Raw genomic sequence first — 12,293 nt, 5'->3', positions numbered from 1 at the left:
TATAAATGCAGAACCTATCTAACTGGTAACTCACTGGAAAATATTAAATGTCTTCCCGTATCCTGTACTTAATCAAGAAACAATCTCCAACCCACCCTACAAAAAATATATTTCTTTGATTCTTGTTCTTACTTCTAATAAAATATATATTTCGGTTTCTATAGTGATGCATGATAAGTTGTTCTTTAAGCTAGTCCAAAAAAAATTCTATTTAGTCTATGGTTTATTTGAATTATAGTATTAAAATAATGATAATCTCTTATTTTGCTTTGGGAAAATACCTTACCAGTTCCAACAGAGGAGTTGGAAAACTGATGAATAGTTCTGGGCTGGTGGAGTGGAAAGAATGTGTTTTAAAATCAGATAATGATTTTATGTTACAAACACTTAGAGATTGCTTACTCACACTGTGAAATTCTAAACACTTGAAATGTTAGCTCATTTGCTCCTCATCACAACGCTGTAAGGAAGGTGTTGCCATTATCATGCTCATTTAAATTTCACAGATAAGGATACTGAAGCCCAAGTGGTTGAAAAACTGGCCAAAGTCACATCGCTTTTAAGTAGTAGAGTGATAATTTGAAGTTAGCTCATCCTTATTCCTAAAATGGAGAAAGTACATTCTGCTTCAGAACATTGAAAGAATTCAGTGGGGGTATTTAAGTGTTATCACCCTAGTGTGCCAGCCATATAGCTAGGACCCAGTAAAGGCAATCTGTTGTTAGCTGTTTATATTAAGATAGATGCCAATAATGTCAGTTGCTGTCCTATTTCAAATTCCTGTTCATTGAGCAAAGACCATTATCATCCTTCCCCCCAAACTAATGAAAAGTTTGCTCTTCAGCTGATCCAGCGCTAGGGGCTGGGAAAATTATTTATTTCATTTCATCTTTGCTCAAGACTAAAAGTGTTTTCACTTTCTTCCCCAGTTTGAACTTTCTCTTTTCCTCTCCCCCAGGATCGGAAAGGGCAAAGTCATAGTGCTCTGTGCTTGGAGTAAATCGCTCAGAGAAATGCACAAACAGCCACAGAAGTTACAACCAAGATCCCTTCACAGGCAACGATCTCACAAAAACCTCATGTATTTGTCACTAAGGAACGCCAAAGGCCTCAGTAGTCTGTGAATGCAACACAATGAGTTGAAATATGATAGGTCATTCAGTCAATCCTTGCATCCAGCTGTGACTGAGTAAAAAATGCTTTCTTATTTTTATTTTTGATCCATGGAGTACACATGCGTATTTGTTACATGGACATATTGTATAGTAGTGGGGATTGGGTCTCAGGTGGTTTTTTTCTTATCCAAATAAATCAGCAGTTCTCTGATCTTCTGCAAACAAGTAACATCTTGATTTTCTCATTTGAAAAATAGAGGACACAGTGTCTTTCCTGCTCACCTTAGAGGTCTGTTGGGAGTCCATGGGGAGTCTTTCTTACTCTCCCTGTACTCTTGTTCTTTTTTCAAAGCAACTAAATGAGTTCAGGAATCTTCCTTAAAACAAAAACACAAAAGTGATTTAACAAACAAAAAGCAACCTTCTCTTATTCTACTTCCTTTTCCAAGAATTACCTGATTTCTCCCCTATTTACTCAAAGGCCTGTAGTTGCTGCCTTTTTTTTTTTTTTTTTTTTGATCACTGGATCATATGGTAGAGTTGCTACTTCTATTCCCTCATCATCCTTTACTCTTGTTTACTTAATACCTCTTTCATTCTCTCTTTGATCCTTCACTTCACAAAATCTGTTTTCATTAAGAATATCAATGACTTCCAAATTCCAAGTCCAGTGGAAATCAGTCATTTGCTGATCACAGTCCATACAGGGGAATAATCCTCACTCGGAATGTTTTCTTTTGGAACCTTTGCTTTATAAACTCAGTGTTCTGACCTATGTTTCCCCTTTCTCATACTACACAGTCTGCAGAGACAACAGTATTAATTATTCTAACTTTAATTTTCGTGCAAGTTTTTGTGAAATTTCCTGGATTCCAGCGCAATACCCCTTACACTAATACCCACTTGGAAACAGCTGCTGTTGACTTTGGCAAGTGAAACCTGTGACCTGTCTCCTGCTTTATCAGGCTAATAACTTTCTCACCAGGTCCCCTAGCTGGGCTACGAATGTGCCATAGGTGCGTTTAGTGTCTTCACACACCAGTCTGGTCACCTTCTCTACAGGCTGATAGCATCGTGGATACTGTCAGAGGCATCACTGCTCTTTTTCCCTCCCCTCCTCTGTGGGGCTCTTTTATCCCCTGGATAGATTTTGATGTGAGGTGGAAAGCCAGATCATACCCCCAGTCACCTTCTATAGCCTTGTCGAAGCATCAAGGAAAACTAGAAACTTCTGCAGAAAATTGGGAGTCTGATCTTTCTGAACTAGTTGTTCTACTGCTATACAAATCACCTGGGTTGCACTGGCATTCCTTTGCAGGGAACCCAAACAAGCACCATCGTTTTCGAACTTCTATAAAATCATCGAGTTGTTTGTATTGCTAGAATTCTGATGTTATTGACTGAGCAAGAGAGAAGGAGGGTACCAAGAACAAGGTCTTTGCATACACAGGTCCCTGATGGCAGTGGGAATGACTACTTCTACTATCCATCTTCTGAGTTCACAATTTGCTCATTTCCTGGAGCCAAGATGTCCAAAAGAAAAAAAAAAAGGAAAAAGAAAAGAGAGGAAAAATATCAATGAAGGGCGAAGTATTGAGACCACTTTCAAATATCATCATCCTTGTCACACTTTCAGTGACTTCTCTTTTTCCTGAGGACAAATTCTGCATGATCAGGGCCTCATCTCTCCTCTCACCTCATTTCTGCCATATTTCACCTACATGCGCTTCAAGACAGATACAAGGGTACTTGCATTTGGTTGTTTTTGCAACACTCTTTTCCTTGTTCTAGAACTGTCAGCCTCTATAAGGCATAGCTCAATGAAAAAGTTATCCAGTATATCTGGTTTACCACCCTCTGTCTCTTGTTAGATTTTTCAGTGCTTGTTCATAGTTTTGGGTTTTTTTCAGTTTAAATGAGAGAGTGAAGGTAAGTGTGCTTTCTGCTTTGGTAAAGTGTTACCTGGGTTAATATGAGTCAGTATACAGATATACAGACAACAGTGGGCTCTGGCTGTGTCCACTTGGCCCAGCAGACTCTAGAGTACAATCTAAAAGGGGACAACATAGCTAATGCTCTGTGTGACACAAAAGGATAACTGAGTAAATACCATATGTATACATTCACTAGATCTCCAAAGATAATTTCATTTTAATAGTTTCTATTGTAGAAGTTTGAGGTATGACATGAGACAACTTCTGATTATATCTTTCTGTGGGATTCTAGAATTTATGTTACAAATCATTGGAAGTTTGAAAATGGCATTCTCTAAAATTAAAATTGAGTGACTATGGTTGTGTTTATTTGCCAAAGCAGGATTGGCAATGTAAAAATATGATCTATTTCAGTTGACTGTGCAACATCTTAATAAATGCTGTAACTCATGCTATGATTTTAGCCACTTGAGATGAGCTTTTAGGATAACCCCCCCCATTCAAGCAGATTTTTACTACCTTCTACACATTTATGTAGACAGTCTGTGTAAATGACAGAAGAAAAGTAAACACTTTTGCTTTGTAAATTTACATTTTGATTTATGCAATGTTAAAATTGTACAGAGGTAAATAAAGTAGAGAAAGCATTCACCCATAGGTAAGGCCTTGAGCGAAAATGAGAAACAGCTGGGAGTATCCAGCTAGATGGTTTCCCTAAAAACATCCATTGAAATTATACAGAAAGAAGGCGAAAAAGGTTTAGAAGTTTGATATGCCAAATGGCTCCAGAAATTACTTAAAATAGAATCCTTTCATGCTAAAAGTAGGGAGTAGAGAAGTGTTAAGATAACAATTATCACCTGTAATTCAAATATCAATTGACTGCATATGAAAACTAATGGATTTATAAACTATAAAAGCAAACTACTGTTTCTGCAAGGAATGAAAATGGTATGTTCATTCATTCTTTCATTCAGAAATTACTTACTAGGAACATAGGAGACAGGCACTGGAGTTTCAGTGACAAACTGACAAATTGGTGAAACACAAAATAGGCAATGAAACACATGAATAAACAAAACACTCAAAGATTATATTAGGCTCAATAGTGAAATAAGCTGATGCTTTAGTAATATATATTCAAAGGTGGGAAATCTACCCCAGAGAGTGTAGTAAAGAGACAGTTCTCCCAGGATGTGACATCTCATTGGAAACCTGAAATACAAGAATTTCTGGGGGAAGTCATCCAGGCAGAGGTGAGAGTGGACACACACACACACACACACACACACACACACAAATCAAAGACTCCAAGGCTAGAAAAATGTCATATCTTTAAACAAGACAAAGGAAGACAGTGCAACTGAAGGGAAAGTCGGTGGCAAGGTGACAGCTAGACATCCAGACACAAGCCATATCGTATAGCATTTTATAGACCAGGTTAAGAGTTTATTCTAGCATGAAAGAAAGCACTAAGAGTATTTAAATAGAAAAGTGATGTTGTGATGTTGATGTAATCTGAATGGTCTTTCAAAGAGATCCTTTTCTGTGGAGAAGTTAGAAAGAGAACCTGGAAGAATATTCAGACTGTTTAGGAGACTGCTGTGGTAATATAGGCTGGCAGTGACAGAGACTTGGATTAGAGAGTGGTAAGCAGCACAAAGAACAGTGGACTCAACAGAGATGTATTTGGAGGTAGATCTAGTAAACTTGTTCATTGAGATAGTATAGTTTTGAGAGGAAGAGAGGCATTGAAGGATGATTTTTGACTTAAGAAAATAATGGCAGCATTATAAAAATGGGAAATAGCTTGAGGGTGGAGCTTTAAATCAGATAGCCTAGTTGGTTGGCTGGTTGGTTGGTTGGTTGATTTTTTTTTTTTCCTGTAGAGGGTTTTTATTAAAACATCACGCAGGTTTGGGGAATCATCTTGTTTTTGGAACTGGCCAACTCTTAGATTTTACTCAATCAGCCTGCTAAACTTTTCCTTTTTCATAGATGTAGATACTCTCCAAAATTGTTCTGATATTTCTGTTTTTAATTCTTGTGGCTTACTGAATCATAGCAGCAGTTCAACTTGATACAAGTTCAATGTTATTTTCTTTAAAAATTAACTCATGCTTCTGGGCTTAAGATACTAAACAAGCAACATCCAGCCTCACCTGAAGCATGTGGGTTTATTTTTTACGAAGAAATTTTGAATTTCAACAAGAAGTTCATTTCTCCTGAATAATTGCATTAATGAGAAAGTGAGCATATCTGGATCTCATTTTGTAATGGAGGCTTGGTCAAGTTCTGTGAGTGACAACAGATACTGCGCACAGTAGCCAGTTCCTTTCTATTTCCCTGTCACTTGTCAGCCCAGAGCCTCTTTCCCTGCCCCCAAAGGAGATTAAGTTCTACATTCATGTGATTGAAGTCCATCCAGAGTTTCTCAGGGCTCCTTCAACATAACTGTGCCTCCCTGCAGAGTGATGTCAACCTTTTTCTGGAATGTCAGCAGTCTGACTACTGAGAATGATCTTTATTCTTGCAGATGTGGCAAAAAGCTCAGATGATCTGTTTTGATCATATTATGCTTGAATTACCCTAGGGGAGACATCAAGAAGATGGTTAAATATGTGTGACTGAAACTCAGAAGAAATCTGGACAGAAAATATTAATTTGGGGGTCATTAGTGCATAGGTAAAAATTATTTATGATCATGAGATGAGTTAAGATCATCTAAGTGGCAGCTATTAGAGACCTGAGGTAAATCATCTGTGTGGAGAAAACCCATGTCTTTGAGGACTAAAGCATGAAACTTAAATTGTTTTTGCTAAAGAAATTATCACAGAATAGTGGCCTACACTAAATTTGGGTTGTCTTTCTTGATTCACCTATGCCTGAAATTCAGTGTATTTAGTTACATAAAATTACTTTTATTTTCAAGGAAGCCCCTGTAATGTATATAATTTTTATTTATTATTTTCAAGGAATAAATAAACATGTCAGCAGTTTGGGTGATTTACATGAAGATATCATGGAACACTTAAAGAAATTAAAAATGACAGAGAGTTGGGTAATGTTTTTACAAAAGTATGTCTAAATGATAGAATCAGCTTTCACAAAAACTCAGTAGTTCCGGGTGATTGACAGAAACACTGGGAAGAAATTAAACTTGTGTTCATGAAAAGTTATATATTGCAGATGAAACAATTGTTCGTTAGAAGATATAGGATGCTTATATTTGAAATCACTTTTATTAAGAAGTTTCTGTAGGTTTTAAACATAAAAGTTTAAATTTCATTTAACTGTACGATGCAGATACTTAATATAAAATGCAAATTTAAACATCGTGATAATCAGTCTGAAATCAGTCAGACCTGGGTTGTAATCCAGGCTGTCAGTTCCCAGCAATATGACTTTGGAATCTTAATGTCTATGTTACTCATCAAATTGTAATTGTATAATAATAACATAAAACATGAAGAGTTTCAGTTTTCACACATGTTTACCACAGCATTGTTCACAGTAGCAAGAACATGAAACCAACCGTGCTGCCCATCAAAAGAGGGCTGGAAAAAAAAATGTGGTACATGTAGATGGTGGAATATTACACAGCTATAAAGAAGGACAAAATCATGAACTTCAGAGCAACCTGGATGGACTTAGAGTCTATAATACTAAGTGATGTATCACAGAAACAAAGAACTGAGTATCTCATAAACAGACCTTAAACAATTATTGCAATACTATAAGAAAAGGATTGGCAGCAGCAGGAAACTGCCAGGGGCCAGGGGAAAAGGCAGGACTGGCAGTAGTGGGAATCTGCCGGGGGAGTGAGGGCATAGCTCATTAACAAGGATACCTGCATAATGAACATTTGTATACCTAACCCTGAATTGTACCCCACATCTTTAAAATTAAAAAAAATTAAAAGAGAAAAAAAGAGTTACACTTTCCTTTTTTTAGAATGCTTTTTTTTAATTTATTGTTGTAATTTGGATTTTACTGTGAATCTTAGCCCAAGACATTATGCAGAAATTCTACTATATTCCCCTAGTCTATTCACTTGTCTCTTCTTTTAAAGGATGTTGCTTATCATCTACTACTCACCTCTCCTCTCATACCTCCAAGGCCTCTTTCCCCTCAGCTTGTTGACCTTGTTTCCTATGCCAAAAACAAAAGAAAGAAAACTTAAATAAGACATAACCAGAAAAGACTTCCTCAGCTGCTACATACTTATTCACACACTTGTTTGTGTGTTGCTTGTATCCTCTGCCTTCCCTTCTGTTACTTTACTTGAACAAATATGCACTCTCATGGAAGGACATCCCTTCCACTCCTGCACCTTCTCAAGCACATCACTCTCAATTTTTTTTCTTTCAGATATTATGATTTTCCTCTTTTGATTGAATTATCTCAATAGCATGCATTCATTCTACTATTTGTCCCATCTGAAAAAATTAATAATAAGCTCAATACCACATCCCTCTCCTTTTCCCTTCTTTAGAGAAAAACTTTTAGACACTTCTCTTTATGAGCTGTCTTCAGTTCCTTTCTTCTTATTCTCTCTTGAATCAATTCCAGTCAGAATTTCACCCCCCATGCCACCAAAGTCCTTCAAGGCAATCGATGATCTCCACTTTGCTCAAAGCCAGTGAGATATTCTCCATTCTAATCTTACCTGAAAGAACAGCCATGTTTACCTTGGCTGATGATGACCTTATTTTTGAAGCATCAAGGATTTTAGGTGCTCCTGTGTCTTCTTATTTTACTAGCTATGCTTTCTCATTGCATTTTGTTGGTTTTACCACATCTTCATGACCTCTGGATACTGGAAAGTGCAAGCCTCAGTTTTTGTTGTTGGTGTTGTTGTTGCTGTTGTTTCTTTCTTTCTTTCTTTCTTTGAGTTGGAGTCTCACTCTGTCACCCATGCTGAAGTGCATGCAATGGCATGCTCGCGGCCACTGCAGCCTTGACCTGCTGGGCTGAGGTGATCCTTCTGCCTCAACCTTCCAAGTAGCTGGAACTACAGACAAGCTCTACCACTCCTGGCTAATTTTTTTGATTTATGATAGAAACAAGGTCTCACCAAGTTGCTCAGGCTGGTCTCATACCCCTGAACTCAGGCAATCCTCTCACCTCGGACTTCCAACAAGCTGGGATTACAGACTTGAGCCACCACACCTGGCACAAGCCTTAGTTCTAAGCTCTGAACCTCTTCCTTCTTTAGGATCACTCCCCTGTGATCTCATCCATGATTGTAAGTATTGCCAATATGCCCAAAGCTCCCAAATTTCTGTCACCAGCCCAGATTTCTCTGCTGAACACTAGACAGATGTACAACTGCCTACTAGATCAATCTGTTGAAATTGTTAGGTGTCTCAAGACTAAGCTTATGATATGTTTCTTCAAACCTCCAGACATGCCCTTCCCACAACCTTTCTCAAATAAGAGAATGAAAACTCTGTCATTCCCAATTCTTGGGTGAAAAGATTTTTAAGAGTTATTCATGCTTACTTTCTTCCTTCTACACCTTTCCTCTGTCAGCACATTTGTTTTTCTCTATTTTCAGAATAAATGCAGCATCTGAACACTCCTTAGCACCTGCATTACTTCTATCCTAATACAAGCCACCGTTTTCTCTCAGTTGGATTATTGCAATAACCTTCTGATTCAGGGGTGTGCAATTTTTTTCTTCCTGTGCATGAAGTGTCGGATAATACGGTTTTTAAAAGTGTAGCAGGCCATAGAGTCCTTGTGCAATGACTTAATTCTGCCACAATGTGAAGACAGCCATTGACACTATGAAATTGACTGAGTGTGTCCATGTTCCAATAAAGCTTCATTTACCAGAACAGGCAGTTGTCCAGGTTTGATCTTTGCACTGTAGCTCACCAACACCTGCTCTAGTTAATCTCCCTTGCTCATCTTTTTTCCCTAGTGTATACTTTCAACACAAGAGTCACAGTGATCCTTCTTTTGAAATAAAAATCCTAACACGTGATGACTCAAAATTTTCCATGCTCCCCATTTTACTCTCAGTAGAATTCCCCCAAAATAGTTTCCCCATGTTTATCCCTGTGATCCAGCCACATTAAACTTTTTGCTGTTCCTTGAACTTGCCACATGCACAAAAGGGCATCTGTTCTTTCTGTGTGGAAAACTCAGAAGAACCCATGAGACTCTAACTTCCTTGGGCCTTTAATCAAACAGCACATTTTCAGTGAGGCCTTTCCTCAGAAATTATAACAGACTTCTTCTTAATATCTTCCTCCTCTTTTCCTGCTTTTTCTCCATAGAAATATTTGTCGTCACCTGCTGGCACGTTGAATATATTTATATATTTTTTAATTTTTTTGCCGCCTCCTTAGGCTATATCTCATTCAAATATTGGAATATAATTCAGGAAATTTTGCTTTGCTTCCTACTTTAACATCAGAGGCTAGTCCTATTTCTAGTACATGTTTAAAGAAACATACATCTTGATTACATGAAGTACTATAGATAAATTGGAAAGAGCAAGAGAGACTTTGGCCTACATGCACTGAAGAGAAATTACTATATCACACAATAGAAGTTATTTAAGACTGTAATTTGCCAACCTTTATCTCTAATTTAAATTATTTACATAAAATTTGATGCCCTTTTGTCCCTGTCCCCAAAATGAAAATGATGGTTTATTTAATCTTGCCTTGGTTGTTATCCAACAGTACCACTTGAACATGCTCATAGGTATACCATTTCACGTTTACAAATAATCTCATGTTTTCTCACATAATGCTCACAAGTGAAATGGGCAGATCAACTCTTACTTATTTTACTTAGGGTACAAGAACTTCAATGACTACTTTAGAGTTTTCTGTGAATTATAATTATTCTAAACATTATATTAGTTTTTGGTCATTCCTACTAGGCCATCACGATATTGAGCATATCTAATTTAACTAGTAATGCCCCAAATCTTCCACAGCTCTAGGTATGATGAAAGTACAGAATCAATTATTGAATGAATGAATAATTAGTAGTGCTAGAATCAGGACATGTGATTGAACTTAGCATAGTTTTCTTTCCACTTCAGCATACTTCCTTCATGATAACTTCATGACTATTTGACAAAGGGGTAGAAATATCCCTGGACTTCAGGTTTAAAAATCAGACAAACAAGAGCCTTACACATACTCAGTTTCTGTTCTTACTAGATAACAGATATTTTGTGAAATGAACAAACTAATTCAAGCCAACCATCAAACTAGTTTTTCAGTTTTTTTTTTTTTAAATGCATTCATAAATTAATCAGTGGCTGTATTTGAAAAGAGAAACTGAAAAGAGTAGAGAAGGGCTAGTAGATAGATCCTGCCCGTGGCTCTATGACAGTAATTCTTAAACGTATTAAATTCTGTCCCTGACCTTTGGTCCTTGACCTCTGACATCAAGGGGTGCTTCAGGATGCTTCTTAAGAATGCTTTTTTTTGCATTCAGGTTGACTGGAGATCTTGTTCAAATGTGGACTCTGATTTAGTAGGTTTGGGGAAAGGCCTGAGGATGCTTTTTTTTAGGTATATTATTAACAGACAAGGCCTACAGACTTTATTTCTTCTAAATACACCCATGATACAACCTCGACACCCAGTGGTCTTTGTGTGCTGGCCTCAAACATGAAGGCCCCAGAAGTGGCTCAGCCCTCTATGGGCCCGAATCTTCTTCAGTCGCTCCAGATCTTCACGGAGTTTGCTGTCTAGAGCATTGGCCAAGACCTGGCTGTATTTTCCATCCTTTACATCTTTCTGTCTGTTTAAGAACCAGTCTGGGATCTTGTACTGGAGAGGATTCTGCATAATGGTGATCACACGTCCACCTCATTCTTGGTGAGTTCTCCTGCCCTCTTGGTGAGATCAATGTCTGCTTTCCTCAACACCACATGAGCATATCTGGCAAAGGCTATTTTCAGCTGCCCATTGATGTTGATGTTGAGTACCCGCAAGATGTGCTGGAACTTCTCAGGGATCACCAGAGACATGGCGGTGGCACAAACAGTGGTGTGTAGGCCTCCTATGGAAGAGCAGGATGCTTCTTAAGAATTCAGAATCTGCAGACTTACCCTAATCTTTGAATCTCTGGAGATAAGCCTAGAATCTGAATGCTTAACACTTCCCCAGATTCTTCTATATTCTTTTTAGTTTGTTCAGCCAGAGCCTTGCTACTCAAAAAACCCTCCGGGACTAGCACCAAGGCCACCACCCAGGAGTGTGCCAGCAATGCAGAGTCTAAGGCCTCTCCCCAAACCCTACTACATCAGAGTCCACATTATAATAAGATCTCCAGTCAATTTGATTGCAAATTTAAGAATCACTACTCTTAAGAACATTCTCCTATAGGCAAGGTAACCTAAAGGAGCTATGATTTCCGCTATGAGCTAGTCTTTCTTTATACTTTCCTTTAATCGCTCTCCAAGTGTTACTTTAGAGCCCTACATGTAAAGTGGACCATTCATTTAAGTAAGATGGAATTATATCACACATTAAAAACAGAATGTTGGGAGAGGAAAAGGCCTTGGAGAGCGTTTGCTCACTGAACTCCTTTGTTTTACAGATTCAGGAAATCAGGTCCAGAGTAGTCATTTGGACTCACAAAGGTAACTCATGGCCAAGTTGAGAATGTACTTCAAGCTCCCTGCTTTTGATGTCCTAGATGATTACATGCTACTTTCTTCTAGAAGAATTTAACCCACAATTGAGATGTGACTAAAAATATAGCCTTTAACTTATATAATTCTATCAAAGCAAAGTCAAGTAGTTAGCATATAAGAAATCCATCCTGTTATTCAAATGTGATTTTATCCTCATGCTTTCTAAAATGATACTAATTATAAACATGAACTAGACTCCTCTATAATCTGGAAGATTATTTTTTAATCTAATTTATTTCTCAGGATAATTATTCAAAATCAATCACTGCCAGTTTATAACAATAATAACAGAGAAGTTCAAATATGTTGGTGATATTGCAGGGTTCAATTTCTTCCCAAGACGAGAAGATCAAATCAATCCAGCAACTGGGAATTGCATTACAACTATTTCTAAATGGATTTTAGATGCATCATTTTACATTTCAGGCCCTCTGGTCTCCAATGCTCAATTTTATGTGTGTGAAAAATATATGCACAGTGAATTTAAGATGGTATTTTAGAACTAATTACAGTCTCTTTCAGCTTTCCTAAAGGAGGCTTTCTTAGCACCAGCAAATGCCTTCTTTTATT

General features: G+C 37.6%; 1 pseudogene across 1 annotated transcript in view; it reads right to left on the bottom strand.

Moving 5' to 3' along the window:
- LOC103274256 overlaps positions 1 to 11,094 on the bottom strand; it is a 121,687-nt pseudogene extending 110,593 nt beyond the window's left edge. The window contains exon 1 of the transcript XR_002482745.1: positions 10,620 to 11,094. The product of XR_002482745.1 is annotated as a 40S ribosomal protein S18 pseudogene (transcript). The remainder of the gene's footprint in view (positions 1 to 10,619) is intronic.
- Positions 11,095 to 12,293: the final 1,199 nt, after the last annotated feature.

Source organism: Carlito syrichta, unplaced genomic scaffold (assembly GCF_000164805.1).
Source record: "Carlito syrichta isolate Samal-C Ts95f unplaced genomic scaffold, Tarsius_syrichta-2.0.1 Scaffold314672, whole genome shotgun sequence".
Classification (NCBI taxonomy): domain Eukaryota; kingdom Metazoa; phylum Chordata; class Mammalia; order Primates; family Tarsiidae; genus Carlito; species Carlito syrichta.
Note: the sequence above shows the minus strand (reverse complement) of the source record. Positions and strands in the feature narration are given on the sequence as shown.